This window comes from Balaenoptera physalus (assembly GCF_965194825.1).
Source record: "Balaenoptera physalus genome assembly, chromosome: 10".
Lineage (NCBI taxonomy): Eukaryota > Metazoa > Chordata > Mammalia > Artiodactyla > Balaenopteridae > Balaenoptera > Balaenoptera physalus.
This window is the reverse complement of record NC_138889.1, coordinates 65,429,119-65,446,451: the sequence shown is the minus strand read 5'-3', so window position 1 is coordinate 65,446,451 and position 17,333 is coordinate 65,429,119. Positions and strand designations below refer to the sequence as shown.

At 39.2% G+C, this 17,333-nt stretch overlaps 1 protein-coding gene across 4 annotated transcripts in view; it reads right to left on the bottom strand.

Moving 5' to 3' along the window:
* The window catches only part of LOC309667659 (synaptotagmin-9), a 232,073-nt gene that overhangs the window by 120,686 nt on the left and 94,054 nt on the right, over positions 1–17,333 (bottom strand). Inside the window, exon 1 of one of the 4 annotated variants that reach the window (XM_082476324.1) lies at positions 4,447–5,564. The exons of the other annotated variants lie outside the window; for them this stretch is intronic. The gene's annotated coding sequence lies outside the window, so the exon portion shown is untranslated. Of the gene's footprint in view, positions 1–4,446; positions 5,565–17,333 lie in introns of those variants that run through there. 4 annotated transcript variants of the gene reach the window in all.

Genomic DNA, 17,333 nt, shown 5'->3' with positions numbered 1-17,333 from the left:
AATTTTACTCCTATGTATTTACCCAAAAGAAATAAAAACATATGTCCACACATAAACTTGTATAAGAATCTTCATAACAGCTATATTCATATTTGCCAAAACCAAAAGCAAACAAAGAAACACTTCCCTCCAAAACTAGAAACAACCCAAATGCCCAAAAGCAGGAAAATGGATAAATTCTGGTATACTAATACAGTGTAATGTTACTCAGCTACTTATATACTCCACAACATTGTTGAATATCGAAAACATCATGCTGAGCAAAAGAACCACCCCCTCCCCCCACCGCTCAACCACCACACACAAAAGTATGAACTACAAGAACAGGAAATCATGGTGATAGAAGTCAGAAATTGGCTGCTGTTAGCGGGGTGGAGGGATTGACTGGAATAGGGCATGATGGAACTTTCTGGGATGATGGAAATGTTCTATACCTTGTTTTGGATGGTGATTACATGGGTGAACACAAATTTCAAAACTCGTCAAACTGAGCACTTAAGATCTATGCATTTTATCAAATGTAAATTATATTTCAGTTTTAAAAGGCTTTTCTATATATACCAGTGAATAAAACAGATTTTAAAAATTAAAAAAAATCCCATTCTCAATGGCAGCAAAAATATAAGTACACAGGAAAAATCTTAGAAATATAATGAATCCAGATAAAGAAATTACAAAATTTTATTAAATGACTTTTTTTTTTAAAGGCTGGAGTAAATGGAGTTATTCTATGTTCCCAGATGGGAATATTTAATACTGTAAAGGTGTTCATTCATACCAAAATTGTATATAAATATAAGTAAATCCCAGAGCAACATCACAATTCATTTTAAACATCATCCCTAAATGGTATCAAGGTTTACTTGCAAGATTAAAATGAACGAAACAGGTACTTCCCTGGTGGCGCAGTGGTTAAGAATCCACCTGCCAATGCAGGGGACATGGGCTTGAGCCCTGGTCCAGGAAGATCCCACATGCCGCAGAGCAACTAAGCCTGTGCGCCACAACTACTGAGCCTGCGCTCTAGAGCCACAAGCCACAACTACTGAGCCCATGTGCCACAACTACTGAAGCCCGTGTGCCTAGAGCCCGTGCTCTGCAACAAAGAGAAGCCACCGCAATAAGAAGCCCGCGCACCACAACGAAGAGTAGCCGCCACTCGCCGCAACTAGAGAAAGCCCACGTGCAGCAAGGAAGACCCGATGCAGCCAAAAATAAATTAATTTGAAAAAAAATGAACAAAAACCCCGATCTTTTTATGACTTATAAGAATGAGATGGGAGATTTATCTTACTAGAGAGTAAAATGTATTATTATTTTTATTTATTTATTTTTGGCTGCGTTGGGTCTTTGTTGCTGTGCGCAGGCTTTCTCTAGTTGCGGCGAGCAGGGGCTACTCTTGGTTGCAGTGCGTGGACTTCTTGTTGAGGTGGCTTCTCTTGTTGCGGAGAACGGGCTCTAGGTGCGCAGGCTTCAGTAGTTGTGTCACGTGGGCTCAGTAGTTGTGGGTCGCAGGCTCTAGAGCGCAGCCTCAGTAGTTGTGGTGTACGGGCTTAGCTGCTCTGCGGCGTGTGGGATCTTCCCAGACCGGGGCTTGAACATTGGCAAGCAGGTTCTTAACCACTGCGCCACCAGGAAAGCCCGTAAAATGTATTATTAAGAGGCTGTAGTTATAATATCAGAATACTGCTACCAGAAAAGTGAAGAAGATGAATGAAAAAAAAACTACAAAAACAGGCACTTCCCTACTTTGGTACATAATTATCTCATAAAAACATACAGAATACAAATGCACGAAACTGAAAAACACACTTAGATATTATAAAGTGTTTCTAATTTCTAAGAACTAAAGATTCTATTAAAACCCCAATCACACATTACTTTAGTAGCACAATTTTAAACAGTATGTTCCCAGCATTATCTTTCATTCACAGTAGATCCAGAATCAACAGGCTAAGTGTAAGAGAGCATCTGTTTGAGGATAACAGTGAACTGCTTTCAAGTTCTAATTATTTCCATATTCATCCCAACTTTACTACATTTTTGAGGCTTATACTTTGATTAATATCAGCACTTTTGAATTTCCCATCTTGTGTGTGTGTGTGTGTGTGTGTGTGTGTGTGTGTGTGTGTGTGTTTGAGCAGGGTACAGGTTTTTGCTTTTTAAAAAAAATTGCCTTGTTGAGACATAATTCACATCCCATAAAATTCACCTGTTTTAAGTGTGAAATTCAATGAATTTTAGTATATTTGCAGGATTTTGTAACCATCACCAAATCTAATTTTAGGGCATCTCCATCACCCTGAAAAGACCCTCATGCCTATTTACAATCACTCACCATTCACACCTCCAGCCCTAAAGAAGCACTCATCTACTTTGAATCTCTGTAGATTTGCCTTTTCTGGACATTCCATATTAATAGAATCATACAATACGTGCTCTTGTGTCTGGCTTCAAAATAAGGGCAAGATGAGATACAATTTCTAAACAACTATATAAATACCACTAATCAAACAAAGGTGAAAATACTACTGAAACTGACCTGTTTCACCAACGCCACTTAAAAATACTTTTCAAGGAGCTTCCCTGGTGGTGCAGTGGTTAAGAACCCGCCTGCCAATGCAGGTGACATGGGTTCGAGCCCTGGTCCAGGAAGATCTCACATGCCGTCGAGTAACTAAGCCCGTGCGCCACAACTACTGAGCCTGAGCTCTAGAGCCTGTGAGCCACAGCTACTGAAGCTTGCACACCTAGAGCCCATGCTCCACAGCAAAAGAAGCCACTGCAATGAGAAGCCCACGAACTGCAACGAAGAGTAGCCTCCGCTTGCCGCAACTAGAGAAAGTCCACACACAGCAACGAAGACCCAACGCAGCCAAAAATAAATAAATAAAATAAATAAATTTTTTTAAAAGCTAAAAAAAAAAATAGTTTTCAAGTTTTATCAGCTGATGCATCAAATGTCAAATTTGGGTTGTAAAAGGTGGTTTAGTGATGTCAATGTATAAGGCTCAAATGTGCAGACAACATAAAAGTTAAAAATACGAGCATTTGTTACATGACAATATTGGTAGTTTAGGGAGTGCTGGTTTATTCAGATGGGGTTGAGATAACTGAGTATTTGGGGAAAATTAGTTAAGATCACTGTCATATATGTGCACCAAATTCATTCCAAATGGATTCAAGTTTTAAAGTAGAGATTACAGTTTAGATTGTGGTCTCTGAGGTCAGATTATCTGGATTGGATTCCAGTCTCTGCTACTCACCACATGACTTTGAATACCTACTTGTGTCTCAGTTTCTTCATTTGTAAAATGAGTTACAACATCAAATGTCTCACAGGGTTTTTGCGGTGGATTAAGATAGCATATACAAAGTTCTTGGAACAGGGTCTGGCAAATGGTTAAGTACTCAGTAAATGTTAGTCTCTGACGTTGCTGTTGTTAATATAGGAGATTTTTGTAATCTCAGGAGTGAGGGTGGAGGTGGGAGGGACTTTCCAAGCATAACTCCAAAGGCAGAACCTCCAATGGAAAAACATTACGTATGTGAAGACACAAACATTTAATGAGGTCGAAAAGCAAACAAAGGCTGACACTTTTAATCTCAAACAGATCTTAAACATTACTAAGAAAAACCAAAAGTAAACTCCCATATAAAAACCAGTAAACAGAGAAACAGACAAGTCACAAAAGAAAAACAAATGGTCAATACATGCACAAAAAGATGTTTATCTTCACCAGTATCATAAGAAACACAAATCATTATGCCATAATTTGCCTATTAGATTAGAGAATGATAAAATCAAGATAACAGAAAAAATCTGTGGTATCTACATTAACTAAAACAGTAACTACAACAACTACAAAAAGCAAAAATTAAAACAGGTAAGAGATCCCCTGAAAATGTCAGTAAAGAGAAAGCATCAGAACCAGAAGGCAATGAATACTGGCGAGAATACTATGTGAAGAAAGTTCAATGAGCTCATTCATTCATCTTTTTTAAAAAAAGTTGTTACCTACAAGATGGTAGGCGTGGTACAGGGTGCTAGAGTTTGGGGTGAGCAGAGGTGAGCGAGAGCCCCCAACCCTAAGGAGTTCCGATCCACTTTGCTCAGAAGTGCAAATAAAATACAACCTACAGTTAAACATCATGCAAACATTACCAGAACACAGCATACTAGAAAGTCTTGAACATATTTTTAGGCTTGCAAACATGGAAAAAGAGAAATGTAAAAAAAATTTTTTTCATTCTTGGCTGAGAAAAATATATGAAACGTGCTTTTCTGAATAAATTAGGAGGAGAATAAAAGAGGCACTTTTTAGGCTGGAGTGTCTGTTTTCCTGGCAAGTCATCTGTTCCCATTCTCCCATCTCATCTTGAGGGTTTCTAAGGTATTTCTTTAGGTTTTTTCCTCTTCACAATTATAAAGACAAAAGCACTTACACTCCATTATCATAGCTTTCCATTTCCTTGGAAACTGATAGGTTATTGGAGGGTAAGGGTGCGAGAGTCCTGAGAGGAGGGAGCCTGAAGGGTGTACTCACTCGGACACCCCAGGAAGTCTTCACTGGACAGAAGGTTCAGTTTAGGACAGATTCTTTTTTCTTTCCTTTCTCCCTCTAGCATTTGCTCCCTCATCCATCTGTCACCGCTGCAGAGCTCCACAGCCATGAAGGAATCTGACCCCAAATTCTATTTTAGTCTTAGTGATGCCTTACATTTAACAGAAATAAACGTAACCACTAAAGACGACTCACCTTGCTCACGCAGGTTAGAGTTTTCAACTGGGTCACAGAGGATCTTAACTCTCTGATGAACTGTAGGAAAGCCAGTGAAAAACTGGAGGAGATAATTTTTGTCTTTACCACACTCTCCTAGCATTTCAAATTAAAGTGTCAGTGTAAACCCAAACAGATCTGTGGTTCAGTCCCAACTCTGCCATTCACTAGCTGTATGAATGTGGGCAAATTGTGTAACATTTGTTTCTACTCTGTAGACTGAGGATAACAGGATTTACTAGGTTTTTGTGACTATTAGAAATAATATATGTCCCTGACACTAGAAATTCAACAAAATGTAGCTATTATATACTAGGCATTCAGACTACCTATTCTTTCTCAAACCTCTGACCTTTATCTTCACCTCAGTATCAGCAAATAACTTTGCTTCTTACTTCATGGAGAAAACAGGAGCTCCTACAACTTGCTAGCTGGACGTCCTTACAAAGACTCCTGTATCTTTGTCCTTCTCCCACCCTGTGCTTCTCATCCTAGCAAGTGGGATGGATACTCCACCCCATTAAGTCCTCTCTGAAACGTAATGGAGGGACTTCCCTGGTGGCGCAGTGGTTAATAATCCACCTGCCAATGCAGGGGACACGGGTTTGAGCCCTGGTCCAGGAAGATCCCACATGCCACGGAGCAACTAAGCCCGTGTGCCACAACTACTGAGCATGCGCTCTAGAGCCCACGAGCCACAACTACTGAGCCTGCGTGCCACAACTACTGAAGCCCGTGTGCCTAGAGCCCGTGCTCTGCAACAAGAGAAGCCACCACAATGAGAAGCCTGCGCACGGCAACGAAGAGTAGCCCTTGCTTGCTGCAACTAGAGAAAGCCCGCCCACAGCAACAAAGACCCAATGCAGCCAAAAATAAATAAATAAATTAAAAAAAAAAGGAAACGTAATGGATTATCCTCTCCAATGGATTCTACTTATCAGTGTTTAAACATTTTCTCTGAACTTTTACATAAACATCTCCCTTGAAAACATGGTCTTTTCCCAACTACTTTCTTGTCTGGCCAAATTTTCCTGAAGGGTTGTTTAGGCAACGTGGCTCCAATTCCTTATGTCCCATTCACTCCTCAACCTGCTTCTTCCAGGCTTACACACCAGGGCTCCACCCAAACTGCTCTCAGGAGGTGCCCTCCATGTTACTAAAGACAGTGGACATTTCTCCATCTTCATCTCGACCTCTCAGAGGTGCCTGTCATAAATGACCACTCCCTCCTTGTGAAATCACTCGCTTCCCCTGGATTCCACAACGTTAGATTTTCATGCTTTTCTTCCTACTTTTTACTAGCTTTTCAGTTTCCTTCGGGAAAGCTTCTACTCCACCGGACCTTTAAATGTAAAATGTTTCCATGGTTTGGTACTAGGCATTGCTTTCTTTTCACTCTAGATCATCTAAGGTGATCCGTTCCCATGGCTCCAATATGCTTGGGCTAGCCCCACCTTTAAGTGTTTTTTATCTCTGGAATTTCTTTTTGGTTCTTTCTTAGGATTTCCATCTTTCTGCTTATACTGCCCATCTGTTCTTGCATACTATTTTATCCAGTAGAGCCTTTAGCATATTAATCACAGTTGTTTTAAATTTCTGATCTGATAATTCCAACATCCCTGCCATGTCTGGGTCTGAGGCTTGTTCTGTCTCCTCAAATTGTGTTTTTTTTTTGCCTTTGGTATGCCTAATTATTCTTCTTGATAGCTGGACATGATGTACTGGGTAAAAGGAACTGCTATAAATAGACTTTTAGTAATGTGGTGCTGAGCTGTGGGGGGAGGGGAAGTGTCTCAGCCTTGTAGGGAGCTTGTGCCTCTGGACTGTGAACTTCACAAGTGTTTTTAAGTTTTTTCTCCCCTCTTTAGGTGGGAGAAGATAGCCAAAACTACTTGGAGTTGCAATAGTTAGGCTCTGATAATACCCCAGCAGGTTAGGCTCTGGTTAAATAGTTTCTCCCATCGGCAGTCCTTGTTAAGAAGAATACAGTACTCTGGTGCATTTTTGTTGTTGTTGTTTTAATTTATTTATTTTTGGCTGCATTGGGTCTTCGTTGTTGCACGTGGGCTTTCTCTAGTTGCGGCGAGCAGGGGCTACTCTTTGTTGCAGTGCGCGGGCTTCTCACTGCGGTGGCTTCTATTGCTGTGGAGCATGGGTTCTAGGCATGTGGGCTTCAATAGCTCTGGCTCGTGGGCTCAGTAGTTGTGGCGCACAGGCTTAGTTGCTCTGCAGCATGTGGGATCTTCCCGGACCAGGGCCCGAACCTGTGTCCCCTGCATTGGCAGGTGGATTCTTAAGCACTGTGCCACCAGGGAAGTCCCTGGTGCATTTCAAAATGGTTCTTTTTCCTCTCTGCCTGCCAGAAGGAGGAAAGGACTTTTCTCTGATATTTACTGTGTAAACCTGACTGAACTCCTTAGGTAAATCTCACAAAATTGTGGGGCTCCACTATGATTGGGTTTCCCTAGAGTTTTTAATGCTCAGAGCTGTCTACACTGAGCCTCCACCAATTCATCAGGTTTTCCTACCCTGGCACTGGTTCTAGTGATGGTTTTCACTCATGAGTCTCTACTCCAGGGAGCTGTTATTCTCTGTATTCACCTGTAGGTCTCTCCACTCTTGGGGGTTTGCCCTGTGTCCTCACATCTCTTTCAGATTCTAAAAGAGTTGGTGATTTTTCAGTCTGTTCAGCTTTTTACTTGTTGTTAGGATGGAGTGGCAGGTTCCAAGCTCCTCACATGAATAACCAGAAACCAGAAGTTGAAAACACGTTCTTACTAAGGAACCATGGAACAGTTATAAAAGCTGGCCACATTTAAGGTTGCAAAGGAAGTCTCAGTAAATCCAAAACAATGATATTCTTCAGATCATGTTCTCTGAGCAAAATGCAATAAGATTATAAATCAATGATAAAAAGCCAAACAAGCTCACAAATTTGGAAATTAAAAAGCATACTTCTAAATAATTCACCAGTCAAAACAGGGATAATAATGGGAACTAGAAGCTACTTAGAACTGAATGACTCTCATAGGATGCAACAAAAAACTACATCAAAAAGTTAGAAAAAACGTAACAGGCTAATCACACCAAAAAAGAAACACAAAACAAAAAAAAAGAAGAAGAGGAAAAGGGGGAAACATCAGAAATAAAGACAAAAGAATTAACAATACAGAAGCTGATTCTTTGAAAGGCTCTGACAAATTAATTAAATCCTTGACAAAGCTGATCAAGAAAAAGGAGATAAAGAACAAATAAACAATGTTATAAATGACAAAGAAGTCATAACTATTCCTATATTAAAAACTTCTAGAAATGTTAGAGAATACCAATGACCAAGAAATTTGAAAACTTAATGAAATAGAAAATTATCTAGAAAAATATAATTACCAATGTTCAAATCAAGAATGCATACCTTGAAAATTATAACCATTATGTCAATCAGATCAATTATTTAACAAATAATTTTTTTTAATTAATTAATTAATTTTTATTTTTGGCTGTCTTGGGTCTTTGTTGCTGTGTGCGGGCTTTTCTCTAGTTGTGGCGAACGGGGGCTACTCTTCGCTGTGGTTTGCGGGCTTCTCATTGGGTGGCTTCTCTTGTTGCAGAGCACGGGCTCTAGGAGCGTGGGCTTCAGGAGTTGTGGCACTCGGGCTCAGTAGTTGTGGCGCATGGGCTTAGCTGCTCCGCAGTATGTGGGATCTTCCCGGACCAGGGCTCGAACCCGTGTCCCCTGCACTGGCAGGCGGATTCTTAACCACTGCGCCACCAGGGAAGTCCAAATCAATTATTTAAAACCCACCTCAAGAGCCCTCTAAAACAGATAATTTGACAGGTAAATTCTACCAAATCTTCAAAGAACCAATATTCTCTATTTTATACAAATTTTTCTAGAGAAAAATTTTTCCTTTTTCCTTTTTCAAAGGAACTTTCTCCAATTTGTATTATGAAGCTAGTATAACCTTAATATGATAACTAGATATAGAGAGTACAAGAGAGGAAAAGCCAACTGGCTTTAGGAACACAGCTGCAAAAATACTAAAGAAATTACAAGAAAGCAAAATAAAGCAACATATGAAAAAATAATATATCATAACAAAGTAGGGTTTATCATCAGTATTCAAAGATGATTTAACATTAGACAATGTAAATTATAACCCACCACATAGCATGATGGAAATGGAAAACTGTATTATCATCATAATAGTCTCAGAAAAAAAACTTAACTAAAATTTAACACTCTTTCATGAAAATTCATCTTGTTTAGCAAACTATGAATCTTTTATCTCATAAAGGGTGTTTACCAAACACTCACTGAGTACGTCATACTTAACGGTGACATGTTAGAAGCCTTCCCTTTAAGAAGAAGACAACCTCCCTGCTCTCATTGTTTTTAAACAATATTGTACTGGAAGGGCCTAATAATGTTCTTGATAAGAAAAATGGCAATGGGCAGGAAGAGTAAAGAGAATCAAAATTGTATATTGTCAAAAACGACAATCTTAAAGAGAATCTGAAAACTAATTTAACTATAACCAAATACAAAACTTATACTGGGTATAAGATCGGTATTCAAAAATCAACAGCATTTTTATTCACCAGCCAAAAAGCTTATAATTTTAAAAGAAGAGAACTGTCACAATGTCATCAAAAACTATATTTTACTGACATAAATGTAAAAAGGTTATTTAAAAATTTAAGGAGAACATTATTATTGAATGACAGAAAAAAAGAGCACCTATATAAAACTATAGTACTAAACTAATTACCATTTTTTAATCTCTTTGCACACCATTTTTTTCTTCTTCATAGTACTTAGCACCTCCTAACATTTGCATTTTTTTATTGTCTGTTTTCCTCTACTAGAATATAAAGTCCTCAAAGCCATTACTTTTTCTGCTTTTATTCTCTGCTGTATAACACTCTCTAGAATAGTGCCTGGCACAGACTATGGCTCAATATATACTTTTTCAATGAATTAATGAACATCTAGCTCAATGGAGAAATAAATTGTCTATGGGTAGAAAAAAATTAATATAAATATGTTAATTTTAGTCAAATTAATATGTAAATTCAATGAAATTTAAATAAAAATGTCTACATTGTTTTTCATGAAACTGGAAAGGTAGGCCTAAAATTCTTAAGGAATAGTGAAGGGCTAAAAATAGCCAATCCATGTAAGAAAGAGAAGAGGAAAGTTGAGAACAGAGTTGAATGGGAGGAGACTCATACTATTGGATTCAACAATTACTAAAATAATATGGAAACTGATGAAATATAAACTATGGAACAGAAAAGAGTGCCCAGAGAAAGACCAATGTATATATGAGAATTTGTCATATGTCAAAAGTAGACTTACAAATTCATGGAGAAAGAATCGACTATTTGTAAATGGTGTTGGGACAATTCTGGTAGATTGATTGCAAAAATGGCTCCAATTCTCCACCCTCCCCTGTATATGCCCTTTGCAACATGAGGTTGTAGCTCCTCCCATAAAGAGGTGGTCTCTTTCCCCAAACCTTGAATCTGAGCAGCCTTACAAATTGATTCGGCCAATAAAATGATGCTGAAGTGACTGTGTGTCAGTTCCAAACCTAGGCTTCAAAATGCCCCAGGCTTCCACTTTCTCTCCTACGCCTGAGCCTTTACCATGAGAACAAGTCCGGAGAACTGCGTGGAGCATAGCTAAGTACAGTTGTCCCAACAGAAGTCTCAGACATGTGAAGTGCCCAGCCAAGGTCAGCAGACAACAGACCCACGAGTGAGGCCCGTTAGGCCCAACTCAGATCAGCAGAACAGCTTAGCTTGCAAGCAAAATAAATATGTCACTGAGGTTTTGTGGTTATTTGTTATTCAATATTACCATGGCAATAGGTAATGGATATAGACATCCTTATGGAAAAAGGCAGGCTTAGGTCCCTAACTCACACACTGTACACATAAAAACAAAATCCTGATAGACCAAAGAGTTAATTGTAAAATGCAAAGCTTAAAAAGTTTTAGAAGATAATGTAGGAGGTTCTTTTATGATGACGGGGTAAGAAAAGACTTCTTAAAGCAGAGTCTAAAACTGCAGACCATTAGGAATGAAGAGAAAATTTTGAACATATTAAAATTAAAAGCTTCTGGATGACAAAAGATATAACATACAAAGTTAAAAGTTAAGCTTTAGACTGAGGGAGATAACCTGTATAATTGAAAAATGACTTATAATCAGAAAGTAAAGAAATCCCAACAATTAATGAACAAAAAAGTAAACCTAAGAGAAAAATGACCAAAGTATATGATCAGGCAAACCATAAGAAATCCTAATGGCATATATAGAAATTAATGAGATACAATTTAATGCCTGTCAGATTGTCAAAATCAACCAGTTAACCAAGTTTTGAGAAATAGCTATGTATACTTAGGCCCATATATTTCTTTGGGAGTATAAACTGGCATAAATACTTGGGAAAGCAATTTTAAGATATCTAATAAAATTGAATTATGTGTGTACTCCAAGCCTTAGTAATTTTATTCCTAGCAATGCCCTAAAGAGACATGTAGAAGGATGTTCATCCCAGATTGTTTTTTGGGTTTTTTTTTTTTAGAAGAAAGTAGAATTGACCTAACTATCCATCAGTCATGAGGAATGGTTAAGCAAACTAATTTATTTACAGAACGGAATTCTAAATAACAAGTAAATTATCTATATGTACAAGGATCAGTGTGGATAAACCTTGAGAAAATAATATTAAAAGAAAAAAAGCAAGTTACAAAAGGACATGTAAATTGTGATGCTACTCATGAAAAATTTCAGCATACATGAAGCAATATTATATTTTGCTTATGGATACAATCATAGGTACTAAAATAAAAATTTGCATGGGAAGGATATACACCAACCTCAGTGGTTATTCCAGGGGGTTGGGAGGGCTTTGACTCTGTCTGTACTGTTTTATATCTATAAAAACATTTAGAATCAAATATGACAAAATGTTACATGAGTACCTGTTATTATATTTTCTGCATTTTTCTATGTGTTAAAACATTGAGAATAAAAGACAGATGAAAAGAAAGTGGAAGGAATTGATGGCCCTAGCCATTCATCTCTCCTCACCCTAGTTTTCTGACCATTCACTCAATCTCTGCTACCAGGGCAGAATAGCTTTAAAATAGTGCAAATTTTTCTTAGGTGGATATGGCTGGTGAAAGGCAAACGATGGCTCTTCCTGGATTATGCCCTGATTGTGCGAGGTTCCTACCAAGGTGCCTATTAGGAAAAGTAAGAGGAGTAGATTTGGGGTCTCTGGTTAACCACATATTTGAAAATTATTATATCAGGGGTTTATTTTTCATTTGCCTTACTCTCTTTAGGACCCTCTCAGAGAAGCTGGAGTCCAGTTATGATTGTTCATGTGCATTACCTTGTTTAGGGAGACAAAGTTTAGTAATGCCAATAATTTAAAACATATTTTATTATCAAGTGTTGAAGACCAGTGTAAACTTAATATTATTTTTGTCTTATGCTGGTATCTGTATCCTGTATTTCCAAACAACCAGAAATTGGCTCCCTTTTCTTAATCTCTAAATGTAAGACAATACAGACAATACAATAGCCCTTGACAATTTCCCTAGATACCTTACAATCTCCTCTGCATAGTAGCCTGAGGGTTATTTTTAAATGCAAATAATTTCATGTCACTCTCTTCCTAAAAATCCTTCAGTGGGTTTCCACTGTTGTTTAGTGGGGAAAATCTCAAAAATTTCACATGGCTTGTTTTTCCATAGTGAAATGCTCTTTCCAGAACTTCTATTACCTTCTAGCCACACTTCAGCCTCAGCATAAACACTACTTCTTTGAGAAAATTTTCCCTGACCCCACAGACCAGGTTTTGCTCTATTGCTACAGGTTATTGGGGTACCTGGTATTTCTTCTTGTACCAGTTCTCACAGTTTTAATTAAATAGCAGTCGGTGTAATTATTTGTTGAATATTCTCCTCCCTTCGTAGTTGAAACACCAGGAAGGCAGAGACCCTAGGACACAGCAGCACAGGGCCTGGCATGTAGTAACTACTTAACATGGAACTGTAGAATGCATGAATGAGCATGTTTTAACATATATCAGAAAAAAAGTGAAGTAAAAATAATTATTCTCCAAATAACAGAATCTGCATGTGGACCATCAATTACTGATGATCGCAATTACTTTTAATTGGATCTGCTGTAAAAGGTGACAGTTGTCTGCAAAGGACTCATTTTATAAGGTTCCAAAAGTGGTTTTCCTCACTATCTCAAATGCTCTCAAGACAGAGGTTTAAGTGATTGAATCACAAGGGGAAAGAAGCATTAGTGGAGTATAGAGGGATAATGTGCAACAGGGCAGCCTTTACTTCTTCTTCCCTCCCTGGGGGGTTGCATTACAAGGAGTCAACGTCAGGCTGGGAGTGAGAGGAGAGAAAGAGCAGAAGAGGCAAAGCCCCCAAGCCAGGCTGGAGTTGCTTAGGCCAAACCAGGCCGGGGTTGCTTAGGCACGGCCTTGATGCTAACTGCTCGTATTTACAACACTGAAATACAAAAGTAGCCATTTCTCGCAAGGGAAGATCTGGACGCTGAATGTCAGAATTTCAAAGAAAGTATTAAAATTAAATTTCAAGAACTGGAAAGATGACTCAAGGTTGAAGATGCAGACGGCAGACTCATTAAACATTTCAGTTTTTCTCTCTGTGCTAGAACTGCAAGTGGAACCCAGACAATTAGCCTCTAGGAATTGCTTCCTCCATCTGTTGACAGGCTCATTACCACTTGTTGACTTGAACCTCGGTGACAAATCTCAGTTCCTAGACAGCCTCAAGCACATCATCAGGTACCTCAACCTAGACCTGAGACAGTTAATGAGCATAAGAGAAACTATCACCCATTGGAATGACTGAGGTTTGATTCCCAAATGAAATCCAAGGAAGAGGCTTGCGTGTGACCAAACAGGTTCAAATAAGGAACGTTTCGTGAGCTCCTATTTGTACAGGGCCCTGGGCCAGGCTCACCATGGCAGACACAGGTCAATAAGGAAAGGAATGGGCTCCCAAGGAATTCTTGGGATAATTGGGGAGAGAAGACACAGCATGAGAAACGCAAACAACACAATTGTGAACTAGTTATGAGAATTCTGAAACTGTAGTTCAAGGTCCAAGTGATCCTGGATAAGTTCCATTTAAACTTGATAAGGCTCCTTTACTCTATTTATCATTTGATCAGATGATCCTCTAAGGTCAATTCCACCAATCACACTGCCTCCTTCCCATTCTTTAACCCAGTAATGGCATATAAGAGGCGTCCCAAAGCAGTAGCTGAGTATCTGTTCAATTGCCTAATAGATGGATCAGACAAAAACTGCAGAAGCATATGGAAGAAACTGGGGTAATCTATGTCAGGTGGATGCTTCTGTTCCTTCCGGCGAAGGGAAGGAAGGCAGGGAAGAAGTTAAGGGAAAGGTGGGATCTGAGTTGAGGCCAGGAAGATAGACAGAAGAGACAGGAGAGGAAGAGTAAAAGGTAATTCTAACACAGCATTTCCCTAATATTTTATATTGTGGCAAACCTAGAAAGCCCTATCTGCAGTGCACCAGCTAGGTGAAGAGGTAAGGCTGGAGGTAAGAGGAGCCCACCTGGCCTCCCAGAAAGCTGAGGGAAAAACCAGTACCCCTTAGATCAACGGTATCTAAAGAGGGTTCATATACCCCAGAGATGTGCAATAGGGTATCCTACCCTCAAGGAGAGTAAGGAAATAAAATAACTTCTCTTTACCTTTGTTATTTTAAAAAGAAAATCAATTCATATTCAATATAAAGATGGACACAGGCAGCCTCACTCAATCCCAATCAAAAATATTTGAAATTTAGATATTTACTATTATTAGTGATTAACCATATTTGGTCTATATTGTTATTTGAAATATTTGCTAATGACAGTATAAAGCCATTATAACAAGATAGCTAAAATATAATATTTCAAGTATACAACATTTCATCTTTGTCTAATTAAACTTTTCATGTATGTTTTAACATATTCATTAAAATTAGTAAAACAGTACATAAATATAATTGATAAATAAGAAAATGTAAATTATGTTGGTAATGCACACTCACCTTTTTTCTTTTTACTAATAGAAGTACACTGTATCTGTTTGGGTCCAAACAAAAAAGAGAAACCATCAAGTAATTCAGACAGGGCAAATTTAATATGAAGAATCATTCATTGTAACAGAGGACTGAGTAATGAGGTATATTGGCTAGCAAGAAGTAAACAGAACTCTAAGGAATACAGGAATAGCGGATATGAAACGCAGCCATTTCCCCTTGGGCTGAGACAGAGCACCCAAGGACAAGATCCTCCCTGCTTTTGAGGTGGAGTTCCAGACCCTGTTGGAGAGGACACAGCCGTCACTCACTGAATGACAGAAAAGTTGCATGGTACTGCACTAGCAGAACTTACTGGAAATCTACCCCCTGGAACTTGCCAGAAATCTGCCACCTAGGTGCCAGAAGAGCTGTTCAGGAGGTGTCTCACCAGAGGCACTCTGCCACAAAGTCCCCTGAGGGGTGCCGGGGGAAGCTGCTAGCCACTGAGTGCCGCTTACGGCTGTGCACTGCAGAGGCCACGTGCTGCAGAGGGCACCTGTGCTGTGGAGCAGCTGCCCATACTGCAGGAGTGGGGCTCTAGGGAAGCTGCAGGTGCTGCAGGAACTGGGTGCCGGAAAGCTGGCTCTCTGCAGGAGCCTGAGGACAGGACACCAGATGGAGGAAGAAAAAGCCCTTCCTCTTGCACTGTCTCTCCAGCGCCCTCTACTGACAGAGCTTAACATGCCAGATGGAAAGGAAAACTAAAGGTCCCAACTCTTCGTTTTCCAGAGCAGGCAATGAAGACTACATTTGGAGCTGAGAGGGAAACATATTTATAATCGGCACATGTAGTATAAAAAAGATTGGGGCATATAGCCCCAAAATATGTATATTTACTTACTTATTACTTATATAGAAGTAGAAAATTCTAATTATATATAATAAACATATGTAAAAAAAAAAAAGAGAATAACAGAGATAGAAATAGAAGTTCTAATATTTTATTTTTACACCTCAAGTTTTATTTCCTGGAAAACACATTCACAAGCCAGTCGCCACCAGCTCATCCATCCAGCAGGCTCTGGCATAGCATGTTTGGTCGCTCATTATTTTTTAATTCCTTTCTCTTTACTCTCAGGCCTGACAGGTACACTCCTGGTGATGTTTATAACATAGACAGAATCTTCCCAGCCCCAAGTATTCAAATACCAGCATTCTCTTTCAAGTAAGCCCACTGTTTGTCTGAGGATATTTTGCTAATAGAGCGGCCAAATGTTGACAAAACATAGCTTAGCCTCATCTCAAGTTTCTACTTCCATCTTCAGAATCAATGAGGATTCTGGAAAGTGCATCATTAATCCCATTATATCATCTTATTGAAGACACTGGTGTGCTGTTTACGAAAGGAAATGCTTTCTTGCCCCATAGAATCAACCATGACAGGCTAAGGCTCCGGGCGGGGAACAGGCAGTCTGGAGCTGCAGTCCACCCACAGCTCCCACATGGGGGGCCCGTACCGCAGGAACTGCTCCCAAAAGTAGGCCAGCATCACCACTGCATTGTGCATTTGGCGGCTGCCATCACACAGGCTGCTCAAAGCCTCAGGGCCCTCATGCACTGACTGCGGGAGCTTGACCCTGGCTAGCCACATCCCTGGCCAATTAGCGCAGATGGCAGACTCTTAAAAATGTAACCACTGCCCCAAATGACACACGGTTAATACTTCACTTGTACTAAAGATCTTAGGAATTACTGAGCTATTAGTTCCTTTCCCCACCAAAGTTCATGAGAGTCAACTGATAAGAAATAGGCAATACATACCACTTTCAAAGTGCAAAAAAAAATCATTAAAAATTATTTTTTGAACCGTGGCTGTTCATATGGAAGCAGCACTTTTTAAGGTGGCCCCTTTGATCTGGATGTTTGTAAGACAAGAACATCATATCATAAAAATCACTGGTTTTATTACCAAGCTGACACTTACCTATCCCTGATCTCATTCCATAAGTGACCATCACTCACAAACAGGATGAAGGTTAGCAATGGGGTCAGGGTTGGGTATCTGCTAAAAACAGTTATTTTACTAAAAGTAGAGTTGCTATATGATCCAGCAATCCCACTCCTGTGCATATTTCCAGACAAAACTATAATTCAAAATGATATATACACTACCAAACGTAAAATAGATAGCTAGTGGGAAGCAGCCGCACAGCACAGGGAGATCAGCTCGGTGCTTTGTGACCACCTAGAGGGGTGGGATAGGGAGGGTGAGAGGGAGGGAGACATAAGAGGGAAGAGTATGGGAACATATGTATATGTATATCTGATTCACTTTGTTATAAAGCAGAAACTAACACACCATTGTAAAGCAATTATACTCCAATAAAGATGTTTAAAAAATAAATAAATAAAATAAAAAATGCAACAAAATGAGAAGATGCTTGATGACAGG